This window comes from Lepeophtheirus salmonis, chromosome 10, assembly GCF_016086655.4.
Source record: "Lepeophtheirus salmonis chromosome 10, UVic_Lsal_1.4, whole genome shotgun sequence".
Classification (NCBI taxonomy): domain Eukaryota; kingdom Metazoa; phylum Arthropoda; class Copepoda; order Siphonostomatoida; family Caligidae; genus Lepeophtheirus; species Lepeophtheirus salmonis.
The window spans coordinates 6281732-6294425 of NC_052140.2; the positions used below are offsets into that span (position 1 = coordinate 6281732).

General features: G+C 32.7%; 1 protein-coding gene across 9 annotated transcripts in view; it reads left to right on the forward strand.

Moving 5' to 3' along the window:
- The window catches only part of Mekk1 (mitogen-activated protein kinase kinase kinase 4), a 163082-nt gene that overhangs the window by 99909 nt on the left and 50479 nt on the right, over positions 1-12694 (forward strand). The window lies entirely within an intron of this gene.

Sequence of the window (12694 nt, forward strand, 5' to 3'; positions counted from 1 at the left end):
ACTATATCAATCCGGTTAAGTAAGGTAGTATATAGCGATCCCCCCCAAAAAAAAAAAAAAATACCTTATCAATTCCTCTTGTAACCTTAGTAGTAGTATTATGAATATAAAAAAAAATAATGTGAACTTCATATCACATACCAACATATATGCACCAAAAAATTGTCTCGATGAGAAGACTATTTTCTATTTACTTAAAAAAATACTCGTTATTATATTAAAAGGTTGGATATTGAACGGAGAAACGAACGGCGTTCATTTTATTATTTTGCAAAAGAGGTAGTAGCATTTTCACTTTTTTTCCGAAGATAACTACATCTTTTTTCCTTGATTAGGGGTTTAATTATAATTATTATCTTTGATAGTGGCTGACATATATTGTATTGAGTCTTACTTTTTTTTTTCTTTTTTTTCAATCAGTTGCTTCGTTAAATAGCACTATTGACTAGAAAACAAGTCATCTCAAGATAGCCTTCAAAATTACAAATACGGTGTAATGGATTTAATAAAAAATATTATGGACGTTAACTCATTGATAAATGTAGTATTTAATTACGTTTTTGTTGAATCTGTTGATCCGGTGTACATAAATTTTAATCCGACATTAGCACCTTCAATTTTTATTATTGTGTAATATGGAAAGTACTTAGTCTAAATATTTAACATCTCCTTTTTTTTCTTCAATATCTATCATTAATTTTCTGGAGAGCGTGGGAAGATATTCATATTATATAATTCAATCGCAGGCATTTAAAAATATCAACTTTTACATAATACTGTAATTCCTGAACATTTAATTCAATTCTTTTGATGTGTAACCCTTTCAAACCCCAAGGAATTGAAAAGAAAATCAAAGAAAATTATAGGTAATTCTTGATCTCTTTGATCATATTAGAATTAATTTTTTTATAACTTCAATAGTTTCGCCAGAATTTGATGGGACACTGGTGTCCCATCAAACGGTAATTTTCTGGGTGTGAACAGTATTTTTTTACTATGTATAAACAAAATACTAAAGTTACACTATAGAGTTGAATTCTTAACCTTCTTAATTATGTTGATATACTTTTTATTTATAATTCAATTAAGTAATAATTCTACTATGCAAAATTGATTAAAATTAATATAATAACTCCTTAACATGTGAAAAATAACGAAGCAATTTCAATGCCTTTCCAAGTAAAAAGAAAGATTACAAGCCATACAAATAACTAAAGTTTGATTTTCTATATTTTTGCTTGAATAGTACGCAAATCTTTTTCTTTTTTGTTTAAACTCCCCTAAATGTCCACTATGATTGTTTTTTATAACAAATACATTTTTTTCTTTTCGTTGGAATAGATGATTGGGTTACCTTCTCACGCCCTTCATAATAATTAATCAGACTCTTGTCAATTACAACTTTGAAGTGAAGAAGTGATAATTTATTTGGTTATTTAATGTTATAGATGATATTGCATACTAAGTCTTGAAGATCAAACAAGATTCTTAGATAAAATTGTGTTAATGACTGAATCTGAGTGATATGGAGCAGTTCTTTGATCCATGCGATTGACTCCCCCCATGCCTCTGTTGTAGAGCTTAACAATTGCAGGACAAAAAAATTGTGAACCTTCTGTTCAGATAGATTATCAGTGGTTTTAATTTATATGTTGTTGTTTTTTTCACTCTAATCATCTTTGAGATGGTCATCAAAGTGATAATTTCAAAGTATCATAATAACAAAGTGAACGTTGGCTTCAGGAGTCAATGAAGCATCTTATCCATTTGGATCTGTGGTAACCTCTAAACCAGCTAAAGTATAAGGATAATAAAATGAATTGTCAATGTTTTCGTCTAAAATGCTATAATTTTGATTGCTAATAGTCCTGCTAAAAAGGTAAAAATGGCTTATAATTTTTTTTGTCAATTTATGTACAATTTTAAATTAAATAATAAAGTATTTATGAAAATATTGGCATGTACATGTATTACTTGCCACTTTGACTACTAATAAAGATTACTTTAATATGAATACTCTAAAAGGACGAAAACCAAATACACATGTCCCATCCTGAACTTTTTTTTATGAATAGAGAAAAAAATTAACTTTCAAACCCAGAGGGACACAAGTATCCCCACCATTTTAAACTGCTATAACATTTGCATTTTTCATCAAAACATAGAAATTTTTTCATCAATTACTCCTTATACAAAACAAATATTAAAAAGTAATAAAAATTTTAAATTATTCATACATGAAAAACATATGATAGGTAGATATTATTTTATGGAATTCCAAAAAATGACATAGTTTGAAGACTTATATCGTACTAATATAAAGTCCTATGATGAAATGTTTTTTATAAATTGTAGAGATCTACTATTATTATTTCTAATGATAATGCAAGGGCAAATGAATACGGGACACCAGTGTCTTGTCGATGCGAAAGGGTTAAGAAAGTTGTGTTGTTTTATTGAAATATCATATTTTATTGGATCACAAATGTTGATGTAAGAAATTCGATCATAAGAATATCTTCCCACACTCTTTAAACAATAAATGAGAATTATTGAAAAAAAAGGGGTTAAAAATTAAAACAAAGTATTGTGCAGTAATAGAGATTAAATGTGCTAATGTCGGGTTGAAATTGATGTACGTCTGAGTAACAAATTAAATGGCAACTTTATAAAATATTAGATAAATAAATTTTTTTAAGTCCATTATAACTTATATTTGATCCATTATACCACATTTGTAATTTTGAAGGCTATCTTGAGATGACTTATTTCCAGCAAATGGTGCAATTAAACTAAGCAATGGATTAAAAAAGATTAGACTGTGTAAAATATTAAGAACTTCTCTATATTAAATATAACTGATATGAATTTGATTTTTTCCTTTTAAGTAATGAATGACAATCCCCAAAAAACTGGTCGTAGCAGTGGATTAAGGTCAGGTTGAAGTCGAAAATATAGACAAGGGATTTTATCCTTTCACACAACAAAAACGATCATGTTTGAGAAATTTAACTCGGCCCGAATGTCAGGTTAGGTTCGGGATCACCTTCTTTTCTTCGCGCCCATTATCATACCCCTGAATGGACGGGACATTTAGCATTTGCCTATATTGTCTATGCCACGGGTCAAACTTTCAATTAAATAAGGTAACTCAGAAAAAATATGTCAGTTCAGCTATTTTTTAAAGGAGGGAGGCTGTTGAAAATAAATTGGAGGTTGCCTTGAATAAAAAAATGTCTCTATTTTGAGGATATTAAAAAAAAATCAAGATTTAGACAACATTTTATAAAATTTGAGAGTATCATTTTAGGAACCCTGGGATTGCCTGTTTTGCTTTTAGTGAGCTACGCCCTTTAGGCTCATTTTTAACAAAACAAAAAGGGCTTTATATGTTAATGAGTAATTCTTTAGTTTGGATTTTTATACAAGAAAAATATTAAATGAATGACAAAAAAATTAAAAATGAACGATTGAACTGAAAATAAACGAATGATCGGAACGGATAAAAAATTAACGAATGAAAAGCAAACGGGAAAGTTTTCACAAAATGAACGTTTGAACGGAAAAAAACTGAACGGGTTTCGCCTAATCCAGTCTCGTTAGCCAACTATCGAGGGTTTCGCTTGGAGCAAGTCCCACTACTCATGCAGCGAGGCTGCCATTTCAGAGTACCGCTGGGGCCATGGATTATGTGCTTCTGTATTATTTTGTAGAGCAACGGGTCTACGTCTCGGTCAGGGAACTCTCCCGTGAGGACGTCATCAATCTGCGCTGATCTACTCTTTGATCCAGATGAGGAGGTGGATTTGGCGCATGCCGCACTTCTGTCATTCCAGGGTTTATATAAAGCTTTTCAAGTATCTCAGATTTCTAAATCAGACCCATCACCTTCACCACCAACAACCTAAAGACCCTACAGATGATGTCGTAGCGTTGGTAGTCTTTTTGCCCCGGCATCAGCTCTCTCTGGAACTCCAGCCAAGAGGGGTTGTAAGTCATCGTGATAAAGAAGCTAGGTTGGCCATAGTTGTGCACGTAGGTCAAGGCGTCCTGGATGTACTTGTGCATGTATCTGGGTCGCCAGTGAGTGACAACGGCAAGGTTGTGAGCCAACCAAAGTCCTGGAGACTGACAGAGCCATCGCTGTTTAGGGCGTCCTTCAAGTGAGATTACATGTAGACCCTGAGCTCCTTCTCGTGAAACTGGATGTAGTTGAGGCGCTCTTTCTCGATCTTTGAGTACATGAGCACTAATAATTGGTTGAAGCGCTAGCGGAACATGAGTGGGTGGTTCCTATCGGCAATCCTCACCATCATGCAGAACACGTAAAAGTATTTTGCCGAGATGGTTTTGCCATTTGTGTACTTTATGTCAGGTTATAGCCGTCTTACCTGGCCCCAAAAAATAAGTGGGTACTGAAGGGCGTCATACACGCTCTGAGTCTCTGAGATACGCGTGAGGTTCATCTTCCTTTTCTGGAGCACGATGTCTCGCTTGGCAAACTCCATCAAGACGGCCAGGAGGCCCGGTGTGGGGGCATTGTAACGTCACTTGTGATCTCCTTGCGGTTTCTGGTGAATCCTAACACGCCTGTCCGATGTTCATCCAATCCACACCAGCGAATTGACAAAGCCCAGAATGTAACAGTTGCTTCACTGGAGCATATCCTCAAGAGCTCTTGACGCAGATGTGAAAAGCACTATTTACTTTATTCTTTGCATCTCCTTTTTCATTCTGTCTCCTCTCTCATGGCCTCAAAGAGCTCCGTTAAATTGTCGTTCTCTTCTTGGAGCAAAGCAAATAAAAGAAGTATACATCTCCTGAAAAACAAACAGTACTAATGTTGACTTTGTCAATTACTTTATCGGATTTTGCTGGAAAAACTCACGTATATTCTATATGGTTTCACTATATTTCTACTATATTATAGTTTAATAATAAGGACGGATCGGAAAATCATATATACTATACTTATCACACTATATCAATGTTATTTCTTCTCATTATTATGAATATTATTTATTACTCTTGAGCAATGTATGCCTCATAATAAAACTCACAGGTTATTTACCAGATAAACTATTCAATTATTTACTCTGATATAATATTATTTTTATATGAATCAGAATCCTATATAATAAATCATGGATGGAGAATAATAGAAACAACAATCAGGGTAACTTTTTTATATTAAAATAAAAATTATTATTATACGCATATTAATATACAAAAAAAGTAGCAAAGGTTTACCCAGGGTTGCTTGGGACAAAGAGGATGAGGGAAATCACATTGAAGGTTGTCAAATTAATTGAGAAAATTAATAAATTATTCTGGAAATACTTCTATATAATAATAATTATTATATAAATGTTTTCGTTACTCACGAAAAAGGTCCTGATAACTCTAATTCTATTTCTCTTGGATTCTTCAGACTATTTCAATCCGGTTAAGTAAGGTAATTTACAACGTATCATCCTAGCAAAAAAAAAATTACTTTTATTATTGCCTCTTGTAACCTTAGTCTTATTATTATGAAAATAAAAATAAAATAATTTGCTATAAACTTCAAATAACATTATAAAATGTATAAAATTGTTTAGATAAGAAGTACATTTTTTATTTACTTCAAAAAAAAAATTCAAATCGAAATTAGCAAAGAAAAATTGAAAAAAACTTTTTTTTACTAATTTTGCAATAAAATACTTAATAGCCATTTATTGGAATTGTAAAAGAAATATAAATCTAGAAATATTTTTTTCTGTACTTGCAAAAACAAAAACGCTATGAAGAATAGTATTGTCAAAAAAATAACCCTTGATAACTGGTTCATTTTTTGCAAATATGGCAAAAAAATTATGTAAGAAAATGCTCCGAAAGTTAAAAATACTTTCAATTGTAGGTAAAATTGTAAAATTGACGTTTGATGAAATAATGGGCAAAAAAAAATTAAAAATTAAATTTTTTTTTTTCATAAAAGGACAGATATTTCAGTTAAACATCAATTTCATTTGGCAAATTTACATCCAAACAAATTTCTCGACAAATTTCTACAAACTTTATTCAATGTACTAATCCCATGTTCCATTGAAAGTACATTTGTATCTGAAATAAATAAAAATTGCAATTTTTATTGATTTCTTTTTTTGTGCATAACTTTTTTTATTTTGAATAAATTAAGGAAACGTATTTGTTCGTATAGTTTTTTTTTTTAAACGCCATTCTCTTTTTGATAAATAACTCAAACCCTAATCTAGTCTTCTCGAGCTACCCAAAACATTGATTTTGTTTTGGGTATAGCATAAGCCCCCCTTATATGCCCCCGCCAAAATAGACACCCTTGGCTTAGCCTGTCCAAGCTCAAAAGAGGGACCCAAGCAAAATTTCAGGTTCAACGGTCTGGGAACGTATAAAGGACATATTAACACACCCATTCTCTTTTATCTATATACGGATAATAACACATTATAAATTAACTTAATATTATTTATGAAAATATTTAAACATTTTGTTTTTTCTAGAATGAACAATATTATAGCAATACAAATTTGTTGCAAATTTTTAAATTAAATCCAATCTTCTAAGAAATGGACCTAAAGGATTGGTTTAGGAGGGGGGAGGAAATAGCTTAGGCCTTCTGAAAATATGGTTGAATACCCACCGCCCGTAGATTGGCCCACGGGTAAAGTAGGATTTCTAAAACCCACCGCCAATTAATCTAATACATTTTGGTTGAATCTAGAGGTCAGGTCGAAGGAACATGCAGGACCAAACATCCAGCTCAGGTCAAGGTCCTCGGGGTCGTGGCGCCCAATGCCTCCCTACTTCTTCAAGGCCAACGAGAAAGTAAACACGGAACTCTACTACAAGGTCCACAGGTACCATGTCTTGCCCGAGCAGCACGTTCACCAGGGACAACTATGTGTTTACCCAAGATAGCACCCCGGGCCACACGTCCAAGAAGGTTCAGCATTGCTGCAGGGAGAACTAAGCTGCCTTTTAGCCGGCTGACTTATTGCTTTCGTCCTTACTCAACCTGAACCCATTCGACTTCGCTGTTTGGTGTGTCTTGGGGGAAAGACGAGCAAGACTTCTCACCCGAATGTTGATGCCCTGAAGGCTGTGATCACGGAGGAGTGAGAAAAACTTGTTCTCGGACTTCATCAAGGCCAGCTGTAAAAAAATAATTGGAAAACGTTGAAATTGCACAAAAAAAAACTCAGAAATTTAGTTATTGATTTAAGTGAATTTATTTGAATAATATGTATTGTTTTTTCTTTATATATTCAAAAAAAGGAACAAAATCACGAGACCTGAGACTGTTGAGCAATATATTGCAGTCTCGGTTCGATCTTTTCGGTTTTGGTTCTAGTGGTTCAAAACCGGATCCGCCCGACTGGTAGACAAATAAGTGCACAACCTTGCCAACTATAGATTCTACGATCATTACCTTTTTATCTATTGATATTCCAGCTTTTTTTTAGTAATTTGTATTGAAATAACCAAAAATTACACCATTTATATATCAATCATCCACGGAATATTCAATAAGTACATGATCCTCATCTCAAGTAATGTAAATCCTTCATTCAACATTATTCCTTTCATTTTTTGTTTGCAACTTGAATAATTTTGTTATAAAAGTCCCAATTTGCATACAAAATATGTGTAGAAGCAGCATAAAGAGATCCTGGAAACACTTTTTGTGAGAACTTATTCTCTAAAATGAACTTTTTCAGAAGATATTGTTCTTTAAAATATTTTAGTGATATTTTTGCGAAATAATTAAATTGGAGCCCCGCTATTTAGAATTATATTTGAAGACTAATAATATATCATCAACCCTTCAGTCACTCTTGATTTTCTATGCTATACGTTGGGATAGAAAGAGAAAAGAAAAAAACAACAAATCAAATTCATAGGGAGAACGAAGATCCAATGCAGATTTACTCGTGGAAATTGAGTGACCGAATTCAATTTTTATCAAGTATTTAATGTGATGATGACTTAAACATTAAAATTGCGCATCTTTATATTAATAAAATTTATAGAAAAGATAGGGTTTCAGAAACTTCAATTTTTTACAATATTATCATTTTACCGGCATAAAAATAAATTTCAGGCTTAAGTGTATTTTTTTATCTATAAAAATTATCATAGAAATTTCTTATTCAGTAATAAAAGCTAGAAAAGAAAAATGAAGTTTTCTCATTTTTCTCTTTCAAATTCTCAGATCTTTTTATGCTGCCTCTACACAGCATGTATATAAAAAATTTCCACATCAACTGATATCAAATCATACTATAACAGTCCTCTCCAGCCATCAAATATTATTCTATGATTTAATTACTTTCAATAAGAAAAATGATGATACATTTTCAAAAAATGATATTTTATAAAATAATTTAATTAATTAATCAAGTCTTCTTTTTTTATCATCAAATACAAAGGTTTGTGTATATTTTTATTCTTCAATCCGTGTTATTTTGTTACCAACGAAATAGGTTGAACCTACTAATTAATTTGGTAATGCGATATTATGCAATTCTATTGACTTTAATTACTAAAATAAATGATACAAATGATGTCAAGTAGTTCATTACTTTTGGTTAAGGGTATCTTGGGAGTTCATTAACAAATGAGTCCAAGTATATGTACAGGGTGACCCATAAGTCTTAGGACAACTTCAACAGTCAATAAAGTACAATCAGCGTGGAATTTATCTCATAATGATTGTCAGTTCGTTCCATTTGGCCACGTTTGCGGCAACTACAGCTCTCAGACGCATTGGAACTGGTTTACACACTGTATGGATTGTCTCTTCCAACAAGTTGTACCATACAGACACTATGGTAGCCTTCAAGTAGTCGATGCTACTGTAGGAAGTCATATTTCATTCAATATGCCCTCCTTCACCAGCAATAACAGCCTCTACACGCTGGCGAACAGATTGACAGTTTTTGACGATAAAGGTTTTGTTTATGGTGTACAACACTGTTTTGAGAGCAGCTCAGAGCGAATACAAATTTGGACGAGAGGTGTGGCAGACATTCTTCTTCAAGACACTCAAACTACAAAGTCCAAGGGGTGGAGGTCAAGTCTGGAGGAAGGTTACACGGAGGCAGTCCTAAAGTATGTCATATTGTTGCAGAAAAAGTTATGGTCTTTCTTGGCTGTACGGGAATATAGTGGATATCTTGTTGTGGTAGTCATTCCGGATGGAGATCATGGGGTTGTCAGCCGTTGATTCCTCGTCTGACTTGATACGTCATGGTTCTTATATAATATATTATTCTTGATAAATAAACAAAGTAATTAGTTATACTCCTCTTATGCTCTGTTTCCAAAAGGACAGCAATACGGTTTCTTGTTTACCCCTCCTAGTATACAGGGTGAGGACTCAAAAATAGGAAAACTAAAAAACCCCTTTAAATTCTCCATATTTTCATTTTATACCATTTTTATGGCAAACTTTTGAAGGAAAAGTTGTTAATTCCAAAATTTTCTACACTTTTTATTCAGTATGTTCCCCTCCATTCTTAAATATGGCTTCAATACGGGGACGAGCAGAAGCACTGCTGGCCTTGATGAAGTCCGAGGGACAAGTTTTTCTACTCTTCGGTGATTATAGCCTTCATGGCATTGACATTTGGGTGAGAAGTCTTGTTCGTCTTACCCTCCAAGATGCACTAAATAGCAAAGTCCATGGGGTTCACGTCGGGTGAGGACGAAGGTAAGAAGTCTTCCGGCCAGAAGGCAGCCATATTCTACTGCAGAAATACTGAACCTTATTAGACGTGTGTGCCGGGGTTGTTTTGGGTAAACACATAGTTGTCCCGGGGAATGTGCTCTTCAACCATGGTAAGACATAATACATGTGGACTTTCTAATAGACGTCCGTGGTTAATTTCTTGTTGGTATTGAAGAAATAGGGAGGCATTAGACCCCACAATCCCAAGGACCGTGACCTGAGCCGGATGTTTGGTCTTGACGGTTCCTTTGACCTGACCTCTTGATTTAGCATAGAAGCGATCCTTTCTCGTGTTCAGAACAGTTCCTTGGGATCGACTTGTGTGCGGAGAAGATCACATACCCTCATCTGTTTTTCTTGTTGCTAATATATTTGCAATAACACATAAACAAAACAAACATCAAATTGTAGCTTTTTGTCAGTTCTTTCGAATAACCCCAAGTACAAATATTCAAGCTTTTAGAACTGTAGCTAGACGGCCTCGAAGAGGAGTATAATTTTTCTGTCCTCATCCTATATATCCATGTACATATATTGGCCATCTTATTATTTCTTTGAAATAATTTTTTTGGCTATCATATAGAAAAACAAGCATTACTAAGCAATTTTATAATACATACAGTATCGAATAAAATACAACGTAAGTTATTATTATTAATATTATTTAATATATTCATTTTAAAAATTGAAGAAAAATAACATGACATTGGTAGAGATACTTAGCAATTGATATGATTTATTTATTTGGCTAACTACCAGATGATTTATCGGCTCTTTTCTGTTTCTTTTTGAATGAAAGGTTGTAGGATTCAAAAAGGTAACAAGATGAGATGCCAAAGGGCTCTGTAGCGTTCTCGACACTGATAACGGCGCGGATGAGATCCCACACGCGTTGCCTCTTTGTTTATTTTTGTTTCAGCTATTGTTTGGTTGCGTAATTAAATGCTGATGCCAGTTTTGGGCCCCCACTCTGTATGTGGAACGTAATAGTTGCTATTTATTCAATAGTTTAATTATTTATGTCCTTTGTTTTCATGCAAACATTAACACATGGCTGGTATATACACTCTTTCTACTCAAACAAAATTATATTTCTATTTTCTTCTCAAAACAAACATATTGAAATGAGCGAATAAACATATAACCTAATCAATCAAGCTCTAATGAGACATTAAAAGCAAATATTTACTAATTATTTCTCTAGGAACAATATAAGTGCTCTATTAATGAAGAAAGTTATTACAATACAATGCATCTCTCAATTAATTATCGATTTTAATATGTATTAATATCAGAGTGGTCCTTAAATTTATTGTGTTTTTTTTTAAATAATTGAGACATGATCCAAAAATCTTCCTTTTGATAGAAAATGGAAAAATTTATTGCACTTAAAGTTTATAATTTTCACTTGGTCTATACCAGTGATGGCAAAACTATGATCAGCGTCAAGCAGAGGGATTTTGTTTGACAGCAAGAACATGTATGTAGATTTTTAATACACCTTGTTTTATTTTTCCAGATTTTCCAGGATAACGATTTCCGATACACTGTATAAGTTTGCCCTTACGTCATACTTTCTCTTTCTATCTCCAAATTGGAGACAGCCATAGCAGAAAGTTGAAATTCAATTATCGAAATCTTTTAATAATAAAGAAATAACTTTACAAAATGAAGCGATATCCCATTCTATCCCATCTAGTTTGTTTGTTTTAAGACTTTAAAGATTGCCGCAATTTATCTAGACCACCCTGTACATATACACTGATGGGCTTAGTTTGGCCTTTATATATGGACGTATTACCAAATAATTTTTCAACCTATTCATTCGTTTTATCAAACATAATTTATGTCAGGAATACCCGGCAATGCCGGTCGTTATTAAGCGTCGGCTAAAAGGACTAATTTTGCTTTAATGATATAGAAGATAACGCCTCGACAATTCATCAGTGTAACTCTGACTGATGAGTCATCAGTAACGACTACATTAATATTTCTTATATAAAAAATATTTATATGATTTACATAAGGGAGCACTATGTACAGTGTACTCTTTGTACACGTTCGACGCTATATGAACACGGCAGCAATATTTCATTAATACAACTACATTGCTAATTTTTAGATAACAATATGTTTATGATATACATCAGGGGCACTATATAAACCTGAGACTGGTTTTTATAAACTTTGCTCTATTTATATAAATAATTAAGGACTATGCCAAATTCATTGAAGAAGCCACCCTAGGTTGTGTAATAATAGACGAGTAAATATAATTAAAATTATTTATCATGCTACGATAAAAGAAAAGTTTTTTGACTCACCAACTTTAAAGTCTTCTCATCTCTGGTCTATAGAATCACACTTGGTCTAACTACCACCTATATTAAGCGTGTCAGTACATAAAGCAGCCATGTCCAGTTTTCAAATTTTTAACTGTTCGAAAACAGAATTTTGGGTTTTAAAATACCTGCACAAAAGTTTTTTTTTAAAGTTTTCCTTGCAAAAATGTTGAAATATCTAACATTTGCTAACATATAAAATTAAATTATAACATAACAAAAATTGAAAAATTATATTTCTCGAAACAAAATTGAAAAATTAAACTTTTTGGGGAAAAAATTCAAATATTACTACTTACTTAACATTAAATTTCTTAGAAAAAAAATTGAAAATCTATAGCTTTCCACCAATAAATTATTATTTTCTGGTTGCTGACTGATAGCATATTCATGTTAATTATGTAATTATCGCAGATTCCTACGGCAAACACCTGTCTTTTGGCTTCTACTTACTAGTTAAGAGTATTTAATCTGACCTAAACAGCTGAACTCACTTCTAAAACTCGTGTAACAAAGTTCAAACCGGATGTGTTCAAAAAAATGCTTACGAAACCAACTAAATTTTCATTTTAATGACATTCTAAGACTTTTCGAACTCCTGGTA